We start from the raw sequence: 20196 nt of genomic DNA on the forward strand, positions 1-20196 counted from the left end.
TAATGACATTTAAAATGCCAGAAATCCGGCTACATTTCATATGGTACCTTAGTCGTTTGAAGATTAGTAGACACGATATATTCCATTTAAAATCTTATTCGTGATGGTGTTAGTCGTTATCGTTATGCTCAAAAATATTAAAAATCATCTTCTGTTGACTAATTTGAGATTAAGTTTAGCCGCTTGAATTAATTTCACTTAAAGACAAATAATTTCTCAGACAGAAGATGAGGCAGAAGGATCGAAAGAGTGAAAATATCACCACTTTTGATTAAAAGTATACGTTTAAAGTGTATGATTGAAGTGATTTAAGTGTATTAAAACTGCATGATTATACAGTCAGCAATTATTGATTTCTTTAGGCAAATATTATTTAAAAATTACCTCAAATTTCGTTTAATTGAAATAATATAATTGTTGTGCATTTCTGAATAATCCCATCTTCTTAGAAGATAATCTTTAATGTCAATTTAAAGGAACAATATTAGTCTCATATCGCTTAAAAAATCTACTTTTATATTTATAATCATATACATGTATTTATCCCATATATTATATCATATCATATGTTTATGCTTATACGATTGCCTTATATAATAATAGCAAGACATATAGGTGTTACACTGGTAAAGTTGGGATTTTAACGAATAATAACTTGGAATAAACTTATCTTTAAAACATGGAGATATGTGTATATATCTGTATAAAATGAAGTTTTAAAACTTCTTTAAAAATTAAAATAGAAATTTCAATTGTGTTAATTAGTGAATATTTTATAACTTAATTTATATGGTAATTTTAAAGCGAGCTATTTTTTACACTGATTAGAAGTTATAATATCATATCCTTCGTACAAATATCTATCATATGATACTCAACAGTAAAATAAACCTTTAAATTACTTCATGTAATTTTTCTGAAAATGTGGAGCTGTCTGAGCTTTTGAATGCATGCATAAATTGTAGATATGTATTGATGCTTTATTACATTTTTTCTGGTAAACGATGTAGAGGATTTGCAATAATTTAAAATAACTTTATAAATATCGAGGATGTTGTATATGTATATATTAGCAATTTATTTCGTGATTCTGTATATGTGGATTATAACATGATTCATTTCTTTAAGTTTGACATAAAACTACTTCTATCTTATTGTAAAAAAGACGTAATTTTAGATTCTACGTAAATGTGCATATGGAAATATGGATAATGTATATGTGTAACAAGATTATTGATCCGGCGGTCGATGCGATGTTAACTCTTCATAAAAAAAGACTAATTAGGTTAACGTAACATATGATATTATTTCCACACATACATATAATGTGGGTATATATTCATCATTATTGATTGTTATGTAAATGGTTAATTAAATAGACGAGATATGTAGTTGAAATAAGTAGGTACGATGAGTTGTAAATTGAGAAAAATCGTTTACTGCGAAAAGTTTCAGAGAAACTAATAAAGCAAAGTACGGATTTCTGTACTTTTAATTGTGTATGCTATATTTTATGCCGTTGTGCTGTTTATTATAATGAACCGAGTTTTCTTGCCAATTAGAGTAAATTCCGACTAATTTCAGTAAAGGCTATTATTTTTTACCGCTTAGTTTACAAGTAAAATATTTCGTTTACGAACAGTTCTTGAGAAATCGTCAGTAATGAATTGTATCATGTAATAGTAATGAGATTTTATTAGAATTCAAGATTCCTCGGTATAGTCGTGTTCGTTCAAGAATAGAAGATAATTGTCAATTATCGCGAATTTGATTTATATCTTATTACGTTCGGATAGTTATTTCAATTGTAATAGCATATTAAATGTAGGAAATTACGTCTGATCTTCGGGAGAATTAGTTTCATACACCTAGAATCTCAAATTACAGGTAGAATCTCATAGAATCCTCATAGTACTCTCGGTTATATAGAAATTATTGTCAACGTTATATTAATCGAATTATCTTTATATTCGAGTAAGCGTACTAAATTACAATTTCGATCTTTCGGATGATATGAACAGTGAACATTCATTTGAATTTCGTGAGCAAATCATGAATAATACTGAAAATAGGGATATGATAAGATTAACTTAAAAAAGAGACTAATTTTAAATTTTTTTTTATTCACTAACTCATTAAAAATATTTTTGATAAATATACTTTTGAGACACTTTCTATAGAACGTGTTAATACCATTAATTTTAAATGCGAATAAAGTATCGCCATGCGAATAAAGTTGTTTCATAGACATTTATACGTGTAGTAAAGATTATTTCAAAATTTGCAGTTAAAACAGCTTCAAAATTGCTTCCAAAGAAAATTTTCTTCATTTACGGATAAATACAGATATAGAAGTTAAAAAACATATACCAAATATTCAGATTAAAAGAATGGTAATTATTGGGATTAATACCACGCCAATTTTAATGGTCTTGAAATATGTTATCGAGATCAACATTCTAAATAGCTTTTTCCAATATATATATATATAACCGCCGTTTGACTTTATCTTTTAAGTTATAAACTAATTTGTGTTTAATACTATACTTAATATTATATGGATTGCTCAACAGTTTATTTTATAAATTTTTGCTCTGTAAACAACTTTCCAGCATTTTCTAGCAATTCTTTCTAGCCATAGGAGATCAGAGTAAAGTGCAACATTCCATATATTAACCGATTCATCGAAAATTATTTCATGCAAGCGTTGCCGACCGCCTAATAGCCGGATATTACTCTGACCTAACTTATAACCCATTCATTCTTCTTCCTTATTCATACAATATGTAAAATAGTTATCTCTCATCAATGGGTTAAGTTTAGGTTGGACTAGATAAAATCGTTGTCGCCTACTGCAGAATGAAGTGGATCGCAATCAGAATTTAATTGAAATTTCTTGTGAATATCTTGAAAACTAGGGCCAAGCGGCGGTATGTACCTTGATAACATATTTCAACGTCATAGAAATCGGTGACGTCGTTCCTATTCCGAATAATTACCGAAAGAATACTTCACAAATTTACCTATATTTCATGCTTTTATAAGTCCAAGTAAATGTGCGATTTAATAAGCCTGAGTGAACTATTCTTTTGTATTTCTTAACAGCTCTTTTACGTAAAAACAACTTTTGACATCAATAGTAAAATTTTGACAATTATAGCGATTTTTAGATAGAAAAAATATATTTTTTCCAAAAATATAGTGATAATCTATTATTTCTCTAAATGATTTTTAAATCATTGTATTTCGATCAATGAAGATATTAAGTGTTTATTCAGTCTCTCGCATATTTAGACATTTAAACTGTAAATATCAAATCAACTATAAAATAAAAATCCTACGTTTGTCAAATTTTTTCAAATTAAAAGATATAGATCTGAGTTGTGTAGAAGCACAATAGGAGATTCCATATTGCCTATAATGAATAGTCTATTTCGTACGAATCTTGGAATATCAAAGCAGTGGGAAACGAACATTTATGTTTCATCAAAGTCAAAAGGAAATTATACGCGTAGACCAGCGTGACGCACGAGTGAACGAATAACGAGCGTGAGCAAATCGCGTGTCCTATGGTCGCTCGTTAACTTCCATCTCGTCCATATACGAGCTCCTGTCTTTCGATTAACGAAACTGTGTACGAAGTATAAATTTCCTAACAGGGTGCATTGTCCCGTAGCGTGCTTACAATAATACTTTACTCCTGAAACCGTACTACAACTGCAGCAATCTTTTATCATCAAAATATATATCTTAACGATGTTCAAAAAGATTCTTTCTTACAACAAAATGAAAATAAATATCCATACATATACAATCGATCATAAAAAAATCTGTACGCTCTACAATTTTAATTTCTAAACTCTACATTTTCATAAAATGTACGAGGGTTAACAAAAATGTATTACATTATATTACACTAAGCTATATAGGTAACAGTAAAAAACGTCTTTTGAGTTATTTATTGTCTAAATATTAAAAGAAATACTGAAGAAGAGCGAATTTTTATGCCACGGAAAGCTTAAGATACTAATACTAATTATGCATATAAAACTAAAACTAATAGCGATTATTCATGAAAGTTTAATATTTAGTTGGACATCCCATTTAAACTTACCTTACGAATATTCATTGTAGCGTAAATTCAAGCATAGGCGGTCGCTTAACGGCAACCACATTCCTATGATATAGCCTAACCTGTACAATAAAGGAGAAAAATTAATGAGTTATAGATTACGTTAAATTTATATCCGGTCGCCAAGAGGCGGCCAGTAACGCTAGCGTAGAGCTACATATATGTACTATCAATTATAAATCTAATTGTAAGTTCCAGAAAAGTTTTTTGAAAATATCTGTGAAACTAGAGCCGAGCGGCGATAACATGTATAGGAAAAAGTTATTTATAATTATAAAAGTTAATAATATATTTCAAGAACATTGAAATCGGTGAGAAGGTCACACTTATAAATAATTACCTATTACTCCTGTCAGGATAATGAAGTGAATTAGTAAATTATTAAACAAAATTAATCGTTTAAATTACAACCTCGTATTTCACATAGGTACGATTTAATATGTCCATGTATGTGTCGCATACAAATAGTGATAATTAATACGATTGTTTTTAATGATACCAGACTTAAAAAATGTGTCGTAATAACAATGTGCCCCGAATCTTTGTTTCTACTACATTTGATTATTTTCAGCAACCACTTGAACGTGATCCTACTATCACCATCACTTAAATAATTTCTTTACTTTAGTTACGTTAGTTTAGTTTACTTAAAACTTTAGTTGTTACTCTTTAATGCAATTCCATAAAGAAGTTCGACAAATGCATACGTATTTAGCGAAACTTCACAGTTAACTTTCTCGAAAACTTACCGAAAATTGTTATTCCATATTTTGGATTTAAGTTTGCACGAGGAACTTGTTACAGCTTGTTACAGTGAGTTTCAATACGTATTGTATGATAAAATAGTGACAATTTAAAAAAAGGTTTTATGGAATTGCATATTTATATTGCATTATTATTATATTTAATTTAGTTATATTCTCTATATTTATGTTATACAGTATAAAATATGTAATATTGTACAGATACATACCCGTTTATAAAGAAATATGTATTGCAGAATACATGCATAAATTATATGTCGAAAAATAACGAGAATTGTCAAATCGATGCATTAAACGGACTTAACGGAGCAAGAATAATTAGGATGTTGGCAATGCGCCGAGAGTCGTGCTTACAGAACAGATTCGTGTTGGAAGAGAATCCGCACTTTGCTCATTACACGCGTTGTCACCCACGCTTCTAACACCTATTTCACGTAGGTATTTCGGGTGTCTATAGAGAATATTGTGTATTGAAATATGTTCCCATTTATTTCTCTATTTACCATACTTTTTTCCATAATTTCAAAATTAAAGATAAAAGAAAGCAATATTTATGGTGCATTTAATTTGTTCAAATTTTAATTTATTCTGCTTTATGTTTAGTTAAATACTCGTTTATTTAAAATTCGATTATAGTGTAGTTAATACAATAGTTAATATTATTTGATAAATGTAAAAAAGATATAGTTGAAATGTAACTTTTAAGATAAATGTACAAGGTATGTCAATAAAGTTGTTATCTATTACACAATGATGTAAGTGGTAGCAATACTGGGGTTATGAACAAGTTTCGAACTTGAATCAAATTGATTTACTATTAATTAATTAAATCAATTTATTCCTAATTATTTTTTTCGTCATATACATATTAACACATGTTTAAAAGTCGGTCATGTGTGCAGTAGCAGGAAAAGCAATGATACCATTTAAACGACGTCAGATACTATATTGTAAGAAACAATTGTTAATGAAACGATGATTTATATGGATTCTCATTTCTAATTCATAGCTTATCATACTTTGCTTCCATACAAAGGTTTAGTTGATATATCCGTACTTACATTGCTACATTACTGGTTTCAGTATTTTCATTCGTTTTTTGTTTTTCTGTGGAAAGACACTAGCACGTATCATTGCGCCATTAGTAGATTGGTAGCAGAACTAGTTGTCCACCACACTTGACTGCCCAATGTTACAGCACAGAATGCATACACGAGCCTGAAATGGATTTAGACCCATTTCGTAAATTATTGTATCACGCAGACAAATATTAAAAGCAAATACGATAAAATTAATGAAATTAATTACACGAAATCACAATTATCCAGATATTTATTTATCAATTATATTGGAACGATATGACTCTAAATATCAAATAATACTTAATTATTATAAAACTTTCGAATTCCTCCTTCACAGTGGCGTTTATTTTTATTAATTAATCTGGTAGTTTTTAAGGATTATAAAAATCGTTTTCTAAATATGAATATGCTTCAATACTCTCCCATTTATGCCACTTTAACACATTCTAGTGTAATCCTCTTACTTGAATTTAATTCTACTGTGACTCTTTTGCAATACGGAAGATATGAACAAAGGGAAATAAAAGAAGAATTTAGAACTTGCGATTTCTTCGAGTGAAACTGAGCAACGATATTAAATATCGATAGATAATGATAGATGACAATATTATTAAAAAAAGGATACCGATTTCGAACAGTTTGAAAGCACGATGAGGGCGATTTTAGAAGACTATGATGTGTTACCGTTCCGTAAAATAAAAGAAAATCAATGTTCCAAAAACTGAATTTCAGAAAGAGCATCTCGTAAATTAAATAGTATCGTGAAAATGAAATGCGATACCACGCTACACACGTGACAAGTAATATGTATGTATATCTACGATAATGGACAAAGTTGTTCCCGGCTTATCCATTTTACTAATTGTTTTTGTACCGTGCGTTCACTGGAAATGCATGTCTGTTATTTAATAGTCACATTTCCAGTCTAAATAAATCGATCCTCACTTAATCATTCGTTTCAATCCACTGCTATTGCGTTCTTAGTTACCGTGTTATTTTTGCATGTTACACGAACAATAGATAGTAATATTTCAGTGAGTTGAGTAGAACATAATGCACCCGTTGGCCCACGTTCAAGATGGCAATGACGTTACGCTTCGCTACCGACTTCCTGATGTTTTCAGTATCATAGCAGTCATTGATAAGAGATTCCTTTTGTTCTAATACGTAGTTTACAATGAACGATTGTACTTCAAAACTTCAACCGAGTAACCTATTTCTTACAATCCTTTCGCTCGAATTTCTGATCGATATTATACTTCAACAGTGTTACTTCAAGATGCTTGGTTTAATATTTCTTTTTATAGAATTTTCCATTTGTACACTTTTTGATAATTTTAGCTTTATAAAATAAATCTTATAAAAGAGCACCTAAAAACATTAAGATATCCTATGTAAATGATCGTATAGGAATTTAATGATTCGAGAGATATTATACTTCCGCAACTTATTCCGTTTAAAATACTCGATTTAGCTTTATCATTTAGTCACTATAATTGTAATAACGATATACTTATCTAATTTGCGTTATTGTATCGTAATTAGATAAAACATAAGTATGTAATTATTGGATGTTTTGCTCCCATTTATAGCGGACATTAATGTTATATTGCAACAATTTTGAAATGCATTGTACATTGTGGTACTTTGAACGTGGTGGCGCGTAATCGGCGTAGCATTTGCATAAATGCATCGAACAGGTGCAGTGAACTACGATAAATTGAATTCTACTAACCTTTCTTTATATCGAATATCTGAGAAATATGTATCCCTTTTTACTTTGTGTGAGTTGTTAAAAATTAGAAAGTTATGCATTTTTCCTTTTTTTCTTTTTTACTTTTATAAATTGTGTAAGAAGATTACAAAATATATAAGGAAATTAGGAAAAGTTGTACTTCATTAAGCATTTTCTTTTTCTTTCATCAGTGCACCAAATAATTCTAACTATAAGAAGTGACCATGATTCTGAGTTTGATATTTAATGAAAACTATTAGTTTTAATATATGATATAGTTAAATGCCCGAAGTACACAGAAAAAATTATATAAGAAAGAAATACAAGTGATTAATCATTTGAAATGTGATATACATACATTAAACAGATGTCACTTTGTCATCAGTAATTACGTAAGAAATAAAGAGGAATGTACAATCTCTTAGGAATAGTGTGCCATTTTGAAAATGACATAAATTCAATCTTTAAATTCAATCACAAATGTGAAAAGCATGTAACAATCATGAAAAAATAGACTATCTAAAACGACGGTTTCTATAGAAAAATTGCAACTATGCTAGATATTTATAAAAATATTCGGTTTTACAAAACAAAAAATAAGATGGAATAAATGATGCTGCAAAGTAAAACCTTCATATAACAAACGCTGCGAGTTCAACAGATCCAATGGATTTTACAAATATTTTTTGGATCTGAGAAAATAAAAATTTACAATATAAAAAAGGCAAAAAGATAAATAGAAATATAGATAGAGCAGGCGGTACAAGATACGTAAAGTAAAATGGTTAACTAGGCACGCTTATCAAATGTTGTGAAAAATATTATACTTTTTTTATCAACACGATGCAGTTAGTATGCACATTAGAAAAGTGTATATTATCACAAATATAGGAGGGTTACTATAGTTTATCGAAATTTCTGATCTGAATGTTACTAAAAAAATTTTAAGATACGAGAAATTTATGTAAATAGTAGATAATTTAATGACTGTGAAGATAAGTAAAAGTCTTACTACAAATGTCAGTAAAAAAATTGTATACATATAAATTTTTATCAAAGAACATAAAAATGAAAGAGGTATTAAATTAAAGGTATTAAATAAAATTTAGTTCCCTCACGAATTATTTTCATTTATTTTGTAAAAATATTTCCTGTGTTATAAATAATAATAAATTTTTAAATAATATTTGTATGACTCAAAATTAATGGATTTGTTACAAGCAGAATATAAATAAATATGCTTACTTATACTGAAGAACCTTAATTATATTTTTTTCTAGGCTCGTTTATTAAATGTTCCGAATTGTATGCTTATAAGTATTAAGTGTAAGGTAACGTGCGGATTTCGATACTTTTATCAATAATTTCTGGAGCAATATTTTAGTTCTGTAACGAATATGTATGAACGTGTATGTAGTGTATTACTTGTTAGATGTTAATAAATCTAAAAGATGTTTCCTTCTGAGCTTTCTGGCTAATCCTGAGTTGCAACTTTTAGCTAGTTGGTTCGTGTGGATTTTATTCTGTAATGGTGTAGTTTTTTTTTTTATATATATATCTTCTAATTTCATCTTTCGCAGTAGAGATTTTCAATACTGCTCTTATGTCATCGTTTCTTATGCACCATGGTACATTTAGTGTATCTCTTAAGATAACTGATTGTAGATTTTCTATTTTCTTAATACAAGATTTAGCAGTCATGCCCTAGATTTGAATTCCATATGTCCAGAATCCAGATGGGTTTAGTAATGGTTTTATAGATTTGTAGTTTGCTGCGTGTTTTCAGTTTAGAGCTTCTGGCTGCGAGCCAGTTCATTGATTTCCTGCTAGTCTTGATTTGTTTGACTTTTTCTTGTATTTTATTTAATTTGTTGTCCAGATGAAGGCTAAGATATTTGACGATGTGTATTTGTAAAATTTCCGATTCTTGAAAGTGGATTCTTTTCATTTAAGTATAAATAGCGACTGCAGTAGAAGTCACTGTATCTGTATAATTCTGTAATGATTATGTTTCAGAAATTGTATAATACTACATAACTATATTATGATATTCATTAAAATGATAGGTGTCTTATAATTTTATTGCGATGTCTGATATCTTACTTATTATTCCTCATTATTATCTTATTATATCTTACTATATATTATTAACTTATCCCACACTTGCATACATTTTAAATTCAGGCTTCTTGTGAAAAGCTTCAACGTTTATTGCCATACTAGTTGCGACAACTTTCAAAAAATACCGATAGAAATCTAGTAGTCGATCGCTTCGAAGTAAAATGTTACGTTATTATTTTCCTGGAATGGTGCCAGGCAAACGTGAATCTTATGAAAGTAATAAAAATTTGTTTTTGGAAGTTTCGTTTTATTTTCAGGTCAACGTTTTCCTTATATTTTTTTACATTTATACTTTTATTACGAATTATAAATCAATTTTTAAACAGATCATATAATCTAGGAGTTCGATTTGATATTAATCATAAAATAAAAATCATTCTCATATACATACATATTAAGTACAATAAAACATATTTTCCAAAACTCGCAATACATGTAATTCTATGGATTTTATTAATCATTTCATCACGTGTACCTTTACCTGGCTCTTAATTCTATCAAGAAAAAGAAAGTTAGAAGTTCATTCAAATTCAGAATCAGAATTTAAATTTGTGGCTATAAAAATTCGAAGAGAAATTTCTTAGTTTTAAGAGAAGTTTAGTTTTAGAAATTCCCTTAGTTTTAATGTTGATAGCTGTGGTAATATTTTACATGAAATAATAAGTTCTTTCAGTGCAATGTAAACTATAATATTCTGCACTATGGGTAATATATTCCTTGTTTGATTATAATAATGTCAGTATGTTGTAACAAATTGATATAATGTAATATAATGTAATATAATGTAAAGTAACTAATTGTAACATACATATATTTACATGAACATTATTTTTCGCGCTGGGTATTTCTACATGCTCTAAAAGTTTGTCCGTTAAAAGTGGAAGTCTATGCACTATACACTGCTTGTAAACGCATATATGTATTATTATATAAATATATGTATGCACATACATGTAGAAACAGACCTATCATGTTTCCGTAACATCAAAAAATGATTAAGTTATATATAAAATTTTAATCTTTAAAAAATGGTCAGATACCTCAAATTAAAAAATTTCAAATTAGATATATTTGTATTAAAAAGATATGTCACAAATTTTCATTCATAAATATACCGCATTGCATTCCTGGGTAAATATTAACTTTAGGAAATCACATTTTAATTTAAGTTTGGAGTTTATAATCTTATATTCAATTTTTATAGCTCAAAAGGGGAACTTTTATTATATAGTATTTGTATAATATAAGTAAAATTTGTATCTACCTAATTGCAGTAATGTTAAGTATTAGTAAATATTAATAAAATACTCAAGAAATTGTCTTTGACAACATATATCAAGGTCAAAGCCGTCTAAGCTACCTCACATGATATCAATATTTAACATTACTGTAATTACGTCGATACAAAATTTATGTTATAGAAATATCATGTAACAAAAGTTCCCTTTCGAACTATACAAACTGAATATAAAAGTACAAACTCCGATCATAAATTAAAATTTTGTTTCTACTTAACAATTTTATTTCGTTATTTAGCAGGAATAAAGAGCGTTTAATAAATGAATTTGCTATTATCATTACACGAAGAGTTCTAGAAACGTATCATCGTTTCATATAATGCGTTTCATATAATAAAAGAGATAACTATCAAAGTATAATGTAATTAAATTTAGGCTTGATTAATTATTATTATTTAATTATAACACGAAGATCATTTATTTTATAATTCCTATGACATGTTATATATTGATCCTGGGTGTTTCTATTTGAACGAATTGAAAATATTAATGGAAAAGGAGATTCAGTGAAAGGAACTTTGCCCCGTTTATTAATCGTCGACATGACAAAACACAATTCTTTCTCCCTTCGCATTATGAGGCGAAACCTTCCACTTTTGACCCGCGGTAATTTTTTCTTCCTATTGCTTGGCACGGAACAGTGATGCACCTTTACACCCTGACAATTCATTATCGCTTACGGTAACGCATCTATTTATTGTGGTTGGTTCAATTAAGCGGTATAAACTTTGAAAATGAAAAATTAGGAAGAAAAATGTACAATATCAACAGTTCTACGCATTTCTTTCTTTCATCCTGTTCTCTCTTATTGTTAGATATTATCGGTTAGCAACTTAAATGAGAAAATTAGCGTTAAAAAGCAGCACAGATTCACTCTGGCTATATATTCAATGTGTAAGTAAATTCGTTTAAAAGAGTTTCAGAATATACCTATTTATATAGAAAAGAGGAAATGTGGTAAAATAAAAGGCACGAGACGGTTATGTGGCAAAAAATTACTTACTCTTTTGATATAAAACGTGAAAGCGAGTTTCGTAAAAGGGGTCGTGAGAAGGGGACTCGGTTAGAAAAATGTTTTCTGCTAAATCGGACTGGAGACAGCAGATATACCGATGGTTTTACTTGGTTATTTTTCAGACATAATCCGAAATAGCTTGTAGGAAGCAAATAAAAATAGGCCAAGATAGTTTTATGAAAATTCTAATACCTATAATTCCAAAAAATAATGAAATTTTCTAGTTAGTAAAAAAACATCATAAAGCAGAATAATAAACCTCATAAGTATATTTAGTTTTATATTATCTTCTTGCGTTTTAAAGACGTTTTTTATACGAATGTAGGGATAAAATTTGAACATTTGAAGGTATGAATTTCAAATTTCATTTAATTAAAGCATGTTGAATACAAAATCAAAAAATCGTGGAAGGTGACGTATATAAAAATGAGCCAATATGATGTTGAAAATAGATATTCACTTTTAAATATCAAACTAAATTTCCAAATTCAAGTAAATAAGCAGAATGATTTTGATTCATTATAAATCATATGTAGCCAATGTATTTGTATGTACATTCAAAAGAAGGTACTTATATAAGGAAATCATTTATAGAAAATATAATTTGGAACAATGTTGTTGTTACGACCGTTCGCGGAGAGACGCGGTCGCGAGGAAAGTACGTCAGCGAGAGGCGTAAATTCTCGCTACGATTCTGCTAATCAACGCCACGAAATAGTCGTTCCCCTGTTTCGATTAAGATAACACAGGTGATTCAAATGAGTTTAACACTGAATTAACAGGTTAATATAGCTTGTATATTTAACAATAATGAATGTAATAATAAAAACGTTAGCGATGAATACAGTTAATGTTACAGAAATTCGACCCGACTTTACGATATCTCTCAATGAATTCGTTAGACTAAGCTACTTTAATTTTAATCGTCAGACCTCTCGATGTATAACGTTTGACTCTTCAGAAGGGACTAATTGCCCTTCGATCCTTTTCGTTGTCTTCTCTGGGAGACGACCCCTACTACGCTCGGATCACGCCACCGTTCGCGTCTATGATCACGTATGCCACCTTTTTTATGTGTATGAAATAACGAACCGAAATCGACGTTTCTAGAACTCGCTGCTTGATGACAACTATGCGCTCGTCGATATATTGTATATTTTCTGTCGGCCAGATAAGACGATCTGTTTGACACTGCGACGATCTGTGCGACACTGTAGAACCACGAGCGACGATTAAAAATACGGCCTATAGTAAGCCTCGTGGCGTAACAGTTGTTACATTGTTTTTTAAATCTTCAATAAAACAGTTCATATTATACATATAATTTGATATCATGAATTTCGGATAAATAAGATTTGTAGATAACAAAAATACAGATAGAGCACATTAATCCTCCGTAAGTAAACACCACTTTTTATTATGTAGATAAACTGGTTCAACCGGAAAAAGGTTCAAGAGTGAAATGTTGTTTGGATTGTCAATGTAAAAGTAGGAAAGAGTATTATGCTGATATGATATTGTAATATGCATATTATTTTGCAAAGGTTATACTTGCATTGAAATACTAATGCATAGTGATCTGCTTCGTGATCTGATAGGCATGACAATCAAAAGCAGTTAAGCGCATGAGAGAATAATGCATACTAGCAATATACTCGTATTCTCATTGCTGCTGGTAGATTTAAGTTACGATCTTCTTTGGAGAACTCACTGAAAAAGTTGCAGGTAATCACTCATGTGCAAGAAAATGGGAAACGAAGCTTAAGGTATTAAGGTCCTTTGTCTCCGGTTACAAAAGAGAATAAGCAGACGAAGCAGGAATCACATAATAGGAATCGTGTAATCTCTGGAAAATCTTACACTATGAAACGCATGGGGTAAATGAACGTGTAATTGCAACGAATCGTGTAGTAACTAAATTCCAATGATGTTTCTATTGAAAATTCGATAGAAATTGAACTTTTATCACGTTTCACGCGTTTTTTACACTTCGGTGAAAGGAACCATACATGCTAACCAACGTGCAAAATGTTTAAATAAAAAATGGCCCACCGGTGCAGTTGAAATGACTTTAAAGTGAATGGACACTTTAATTAGTCGCGACCAGAATTTACAAAACGTGACGTAATACATACATCCTGTTGGCTAAACCTCTGTATTTTGAAGGCTTTATACTACCTATAATATAAGCTCAGCAGCACTTCTTGCCTGCGTTTCTGCCACATATTTCCGAGTACTATATGCGCAATTGTAAATTAGTTTACTGCATTAATTAATTTATTTGTAAAAAAATACATTTTGAGCAATACACAAATCACTGTTTTGTACTTTGGAAAATTTGTAACACATAATACGTAGCTACATCATCACAAGACTACGAACTGCCGAAACTATTATGAGATTATTAAAATTTGCAGGTTATTTGCTTTATACTCAATTAAATATTGAGTGACTATAATATAACTTATAATAATGTTCGTATAGCGATAAAATGATATTTCAATACAATATGTACATATAAACGTATGTATATAACTGTATACATGTAAGACACGTAGCATTTCTAACATTTAATTTTATCGAATAATTGAGTAATTAAAATTTAATCAAATAACAATAGCACCACGTATGACCAAACGTCATACGTTTACGTGAAATTAAAATATCGTTTTCTGAAATGCTTGTATTAGTTTAATAGTATACTTTTTCTGATAAGCAATCATTGGACAGACACAATACTCCATTTAAAATTTGAATGAAGAATATATAACAAAGAAATTTACTAAAATTTGGTATTTTAATGTACCATTTTTATCCTCGAAATCAATACTTGACTTGATATTGGAAATATTGGGAATGTAAAATATATATAATTATTTTAATACTGATTCAAAATAAATATAGAAATTATGAATACAATTAAAAATTTTGATATAGCTATAAGGTCCGTAAATCTATTTCTAAAAATTGAAATAATCATACTTTCATTCACAAAATTTATGATTCATAAATGAAAGGAAAGCATTTACAAATAAAGATGAATTTCGTTACATCTTAAGACTATGTAATGTAATAGTTGTAAGTGATAGGACTACTATGAAGGAATGTCTGTGCGAAGGTATTGTGATGGACATCGAGAGAGACAAGGGACTAGTCGCTAGGGAGAAATAATGCCTCTCAAACGGCAACCATTTTATCCGGGCTCGTGGTCACACAGAACGTGGATGATTCGCTGGGTGTGACGCTCAGTTAACGTGAACGATTGTTTGACGCTTGATTAAATACAACGAATGCATTACCATTGTTACTATTCGAATACTACGTCGCTTTCAGCAGCTGTCGCAATAGGGTAAAAGATGTACACTGTGCACTTCAGTAGCAGTGGGGAGATATAATGAAAAAATATTTTCGATCCATCCATGTAATACATATATGCTATATAATGTAGCACTTTATATATATAATACATATACTATACATATATGCATTCGCTAATCAAAATTTTTATACAAAATTTCTAGCGCAATTATAAAATTATTAGAAAACCAAGTCGAAAATATGGAATAAACCTTTTTTCATCTGACGCTACGTTTTCAAGAAAATTGAACTAAATATGAAAGAACATTAGTTTATACCTTTGTTTTGTTTTTCACGTAGGATCCTTATTGTATCACATTTGTTGAGACCCCCTCTTTGATAGGATTTATGAGAACATTATGAGAAAGTGTTCTAATAACGAAAAAATATTACTAGAAAAACTGCAAAGAAGGACAAAAAATGTTAATGCTGCATATGATTCAAATAAGTAATTTCGTATCAATAACAAGAATTCAAGAATCTTCGTCTCGCAAAGTCAATCTTCAAATATTATACTACAAGTAATATTTTTGTCTTGTCTTGTCTTGTCTTGTCTTGTCTTGTCTTGTTTTGTTTTGTTTTGTTTTGTTTTGTTTTGTTTTGTTTTGTTTTGTTTTGTTTTGTTTTGTTTTCGATGTAATATACTATTTTGGGACATTTAAATTCTATTTATGAAATTACAAAATCAGATGTTGTTAAACGCAAGTTTCTTGTATGCAAAATATGTTATGAATTTGTTATGAATGAATAGGTATGTTATGAATTTTAAGTATGTAAGTGCTGCCAATATTAACAAATTTATAAGAATTTCATCTTTACGTAACGATTTAAATGGACACATACTTAAAAATATAATACGTACCGTATTATACGGTAAATTTAAAAATTTGTGTCTCTCGATGGAGTAATTCGTGCATTAGTCAAATTCCAGAGATTTCTAACATAAGTAATGGAAAATAATCACATCGGAATAACGAAAACGAGTGAAACTCGACGCGATCTCACAGTTTGATACCGTATGATTCTGTAGACTAGCGATGCAATATCGCTGGGATTTGGTACCGGTTATTCGTTACCGTGTGTTAATGAATGTTATACATGTCATGACGGCAGTTAAATGATAGTGGTAATAAAACCCGAAATCGCTGGATCACTGTGCTTCATTATTTTAAAAAATATTTCAGCGTTGTGTAATTTGAAATTGTAGAATCAAATTATATGTTCCACTGTAAGTTGATATAGAAGCTGCCAGAAAACGTGATATTTGTCGTGACATTCAGAACGCCGTTGATTGGAAAATTAATTTTTAACAATAACCAATCAACGTGTGTCCCGAACAAACTTGAAAGCTCGAACAATCCAGGCGGAATATACATATTCTAGTTTTCCATCGGTATACATATTCGAGCCATTAATCAGTATAGACATATTTCAATATTCAATCAGTATATATTCTAATAATCGATTAGCAGAAACATCATAATACAAACAACAAAATACATACATTATGCTATACTCCATTGCACACTTGTACTTTTTTATTAAAGTACAAGTTCCCTAGTACTATTGCGTTCAAAAAAGTGTAAACTTCGATTCTTCTTACCCAATCACTGATATACCGTGGCTGATAACAATAACTATATCAGCACACAACGTCTGTGTCCACTACCGGACATAAACGCGTCCGTACAATACTGAATATATGTTTTAAGAAATCCATCACTTCCTGGAACAAACAAGCCGTTTATGTTTATTGCTAACGAGGGTTTTGCTCATTCATACAGAGTAATTAGACGGGAAAGAATTGCGTTTGTTAAAAAACATTAGAATTAGAATCTACAACAGTGGTCTAAAATCACTTTCACGGATGAGACAATGTTCAATTTAATTTTGATAGAAAAATATATAAGACATTACTAGAGAGATAAAGATTGTAACAAATTCACAATCGAAGATGGTGAAGAGATTCAGTCTTCGTCTGGAGTGCAATGACTATTAATGGAATCGATACCATACATCGCATAGCGGGACTGTTTTACGTAGGTACATAGAAATAATTAAAGATGTGCTACTCCCACCTGCCCGTGATCGAATGCCAAACGACCGGAACTACCAAGTCGATATTGATTCGAAGCGCATGGCTCGGGTATTAAGCAATTTTTAAGCGAACAAAGTATTAAATAAAGCGATGGAAACGTTATGGATCGACGTCAAAAAATTCGTGAAGGAATAAAGCCAATGAATTTAGAAGAATTGTATCTACTGTTATCGAAAATGGTCGAAAGTCTATACCAGGAAAGAGATGCATTAAATTAATACAATTTATGCCACCAAAATATGGCGAGACTATAAAACAAAACGCTATACAAACTAGATATTAATGCATTATAAATTAAAAACCAATAAATATGTAAAACGTGAAAAGCACGCTCGCTTATAATATTGCAGCTGATATTAAAAATCGTAATAAAATGTATTAATATTGAAAGGTAAGCTTTGTTTGGCTACCATATAAAGTAATGTTTAAACTTACTCCCCATGCAAGAAACTTACGTTTGCTCCTATCTAATTTTGCAATCTCGTAAACAAAATTAGAATTTGCAACTGTCCGTAAGTATATGACCGTCACTATCGTTCATGTAACATTGTGCTATATGCATAAATAGTGCACCACATTCTCCAATTATTATTGAACGTTTTACTAATTAATAATGCTAATCGAATCAGTTCTTCAATTATTTTAAAAGCTACTACTAATAACAAAATTGTCAAACTAGTGAATATGTTAGTATCTTATATTCATTAATTAGAAGCTACTAAATCTTAAGTTGATATTCAAGCGTAAAATAAATTCCATAGTACATAAATCGTGGCATATTAATTGGATAGGAACTGAGAGAAATGAAAAACGAAGAAACAAATACTAGGATAAGTAAGAAGGAAAAGGGAGAAATAGAAGAAGAAATGGACTAGATGGAGGAATGATTAAGGAAGGAATTTTCTGAAAAACACGAGAATTTGCTCTCGACTTGAAGAGGAAAAATTTTGTTGGCTGAATTCTTACAGCCACGTTCTAATTATCCTGCCTGAACGGTAACGGCGCGCGGCGGACTATAAATCAGGATTGGTTGGCGCTGTATCCTATTGACGCTATACATTATGGTACTCATTGTTCAAACAGATTGGCTAAATGATGTTTCAAAATACTATAATTAATAGCCATGTTATATTTTAATTGAAAGTATTAAATATGTATGTAAAAGTATCTGTGCATCTATCCGATTATTTGTAAAATTGTTGCACTCATTTAATTTTCTTATGTTCCGTTAATATTGACTTATACTAAGGTAAATACGTGTCCTATAATTATTAATTTATTATTTTCGTTAATTGAACTAAGTTATTAAATATAAAATATTTCTTGATTATAGGTGTACATGATATTTTCTAGTTTTCCTTCTAGGAATTTTTATTCAAATTATATAAACGATATTAAATTATTAAAATATAATAATAAAACATAATATTGTATAAATATCTATTTAATTTAATATTTGCTTCCATAATGTTATAAATTTCAATTTTTTAATGCATCGTCTAAAACTTTATTTAATCATTTCCATGACCGTAATTTTAAATATCTAATAAAATAAATCGAAGCCTTGGATAATAATAATTCGTCGATCATCGACGAATATGTCACGTAAAATAAAAAGAAATTTAAGAAAGAAAAGAAACTTTTTTTTCTGGTTTATAATACACTTCCGAGCTCTAGGCGCGACTGTTCAAGACTGAATTGGATGATTTTAGGGGGAGTATTTAAATTCCTTTATTCGTGGGAGTGGGAAAAGGCTTCGATCATATATTTCTCAGAACGGATAGAGTGACCGGATGTTATCCCGATGGTCACTCATGCTAAGGCGCTTGGAATTTCGCTATCTTATCGCTTTGTTTAGTCGGATTTCATCTGTGACAGATACGTCAGGTCATAATAGCCTGTATAGTGTACAGTATGTTATACAGGGTGTTCAGTTACTGTTTTAAAATAATTTAAGGGGTGATTTTTGATGCCGAAATATGACGCAAATCAAGAATAAAAGAATTGCGTTTTCGGCTTTGTTTTTTATTGCTATTTGTCAGTTCTCTTGTTAGCACTATTGTCGATACACGATTACATTAAGATTGTTCTGTTATTTTATTTTACGTAATGTCAAACATCGTTTGTCTTTACTGGATAGTATTTTTTAATAACTTAATGTTTATATTTATCACGTTGCTTTATTTTCGAAGACCAAGAGAAAGATAAGATTATTATATTTAGTAAATATATAATTTTATTATAATAAATATACAAATATCGAATGTGAAAAGTAAAGATTTAAATATCCGAATTAGTACCAAAGAGATTTCATACAGTAAATAACATACTTTACTTCCTAAAAGTATATCATCATTATTAATGTTATAGTAACATAGTATTTTAGTATTTTCTTAACAGTAGTAACACCAAAATTATTTTTAGTTATTAATTATTCCATAAGAGAAATAACATAACATATGTATTTTTTAATAATGATATTAATCCTTATTCATCTCTCGCAATTTGATGTTGAGTTAGTTGTGTTAGTAGTGAGTTACTGAATATCTCAAAATCAAAATAGTCCTTCTAGGACCTCAACGATCTTAATCACT

General features: G+C 29.7%; 1 protein-coding gene across 1 annotated transcript in view; it reads left to right on the plus strand.

Annotated features, from left to right (window-relative positions):
* LOC117165794 (neurotrimin) overlaps window positions 1-20196 on the plus strand; it is a 105230-nt gene that overhangs the window by 41188 nt on the left and 43846 nt on the right. The gene's annotated exons all lie outside the window — the stretch shown is intronic.

The sequence above is a fragment of the Bombus vancouverensis genome, chromosome 3, assembly GCF_051014615.1.
Source record: "Bombus vancouverensis nearcticus chromosome 3, iyBomVanc1_principal, whole genome shotgun sequence".
In the NCBI taxonomy this organism is placed as follows: domain Eukaryota; kingdom Metazoa; phylum Arthropoda; class Insecta; order Hymenoptera; family Apidae; genus Bombus; species Bombus vancouverensis.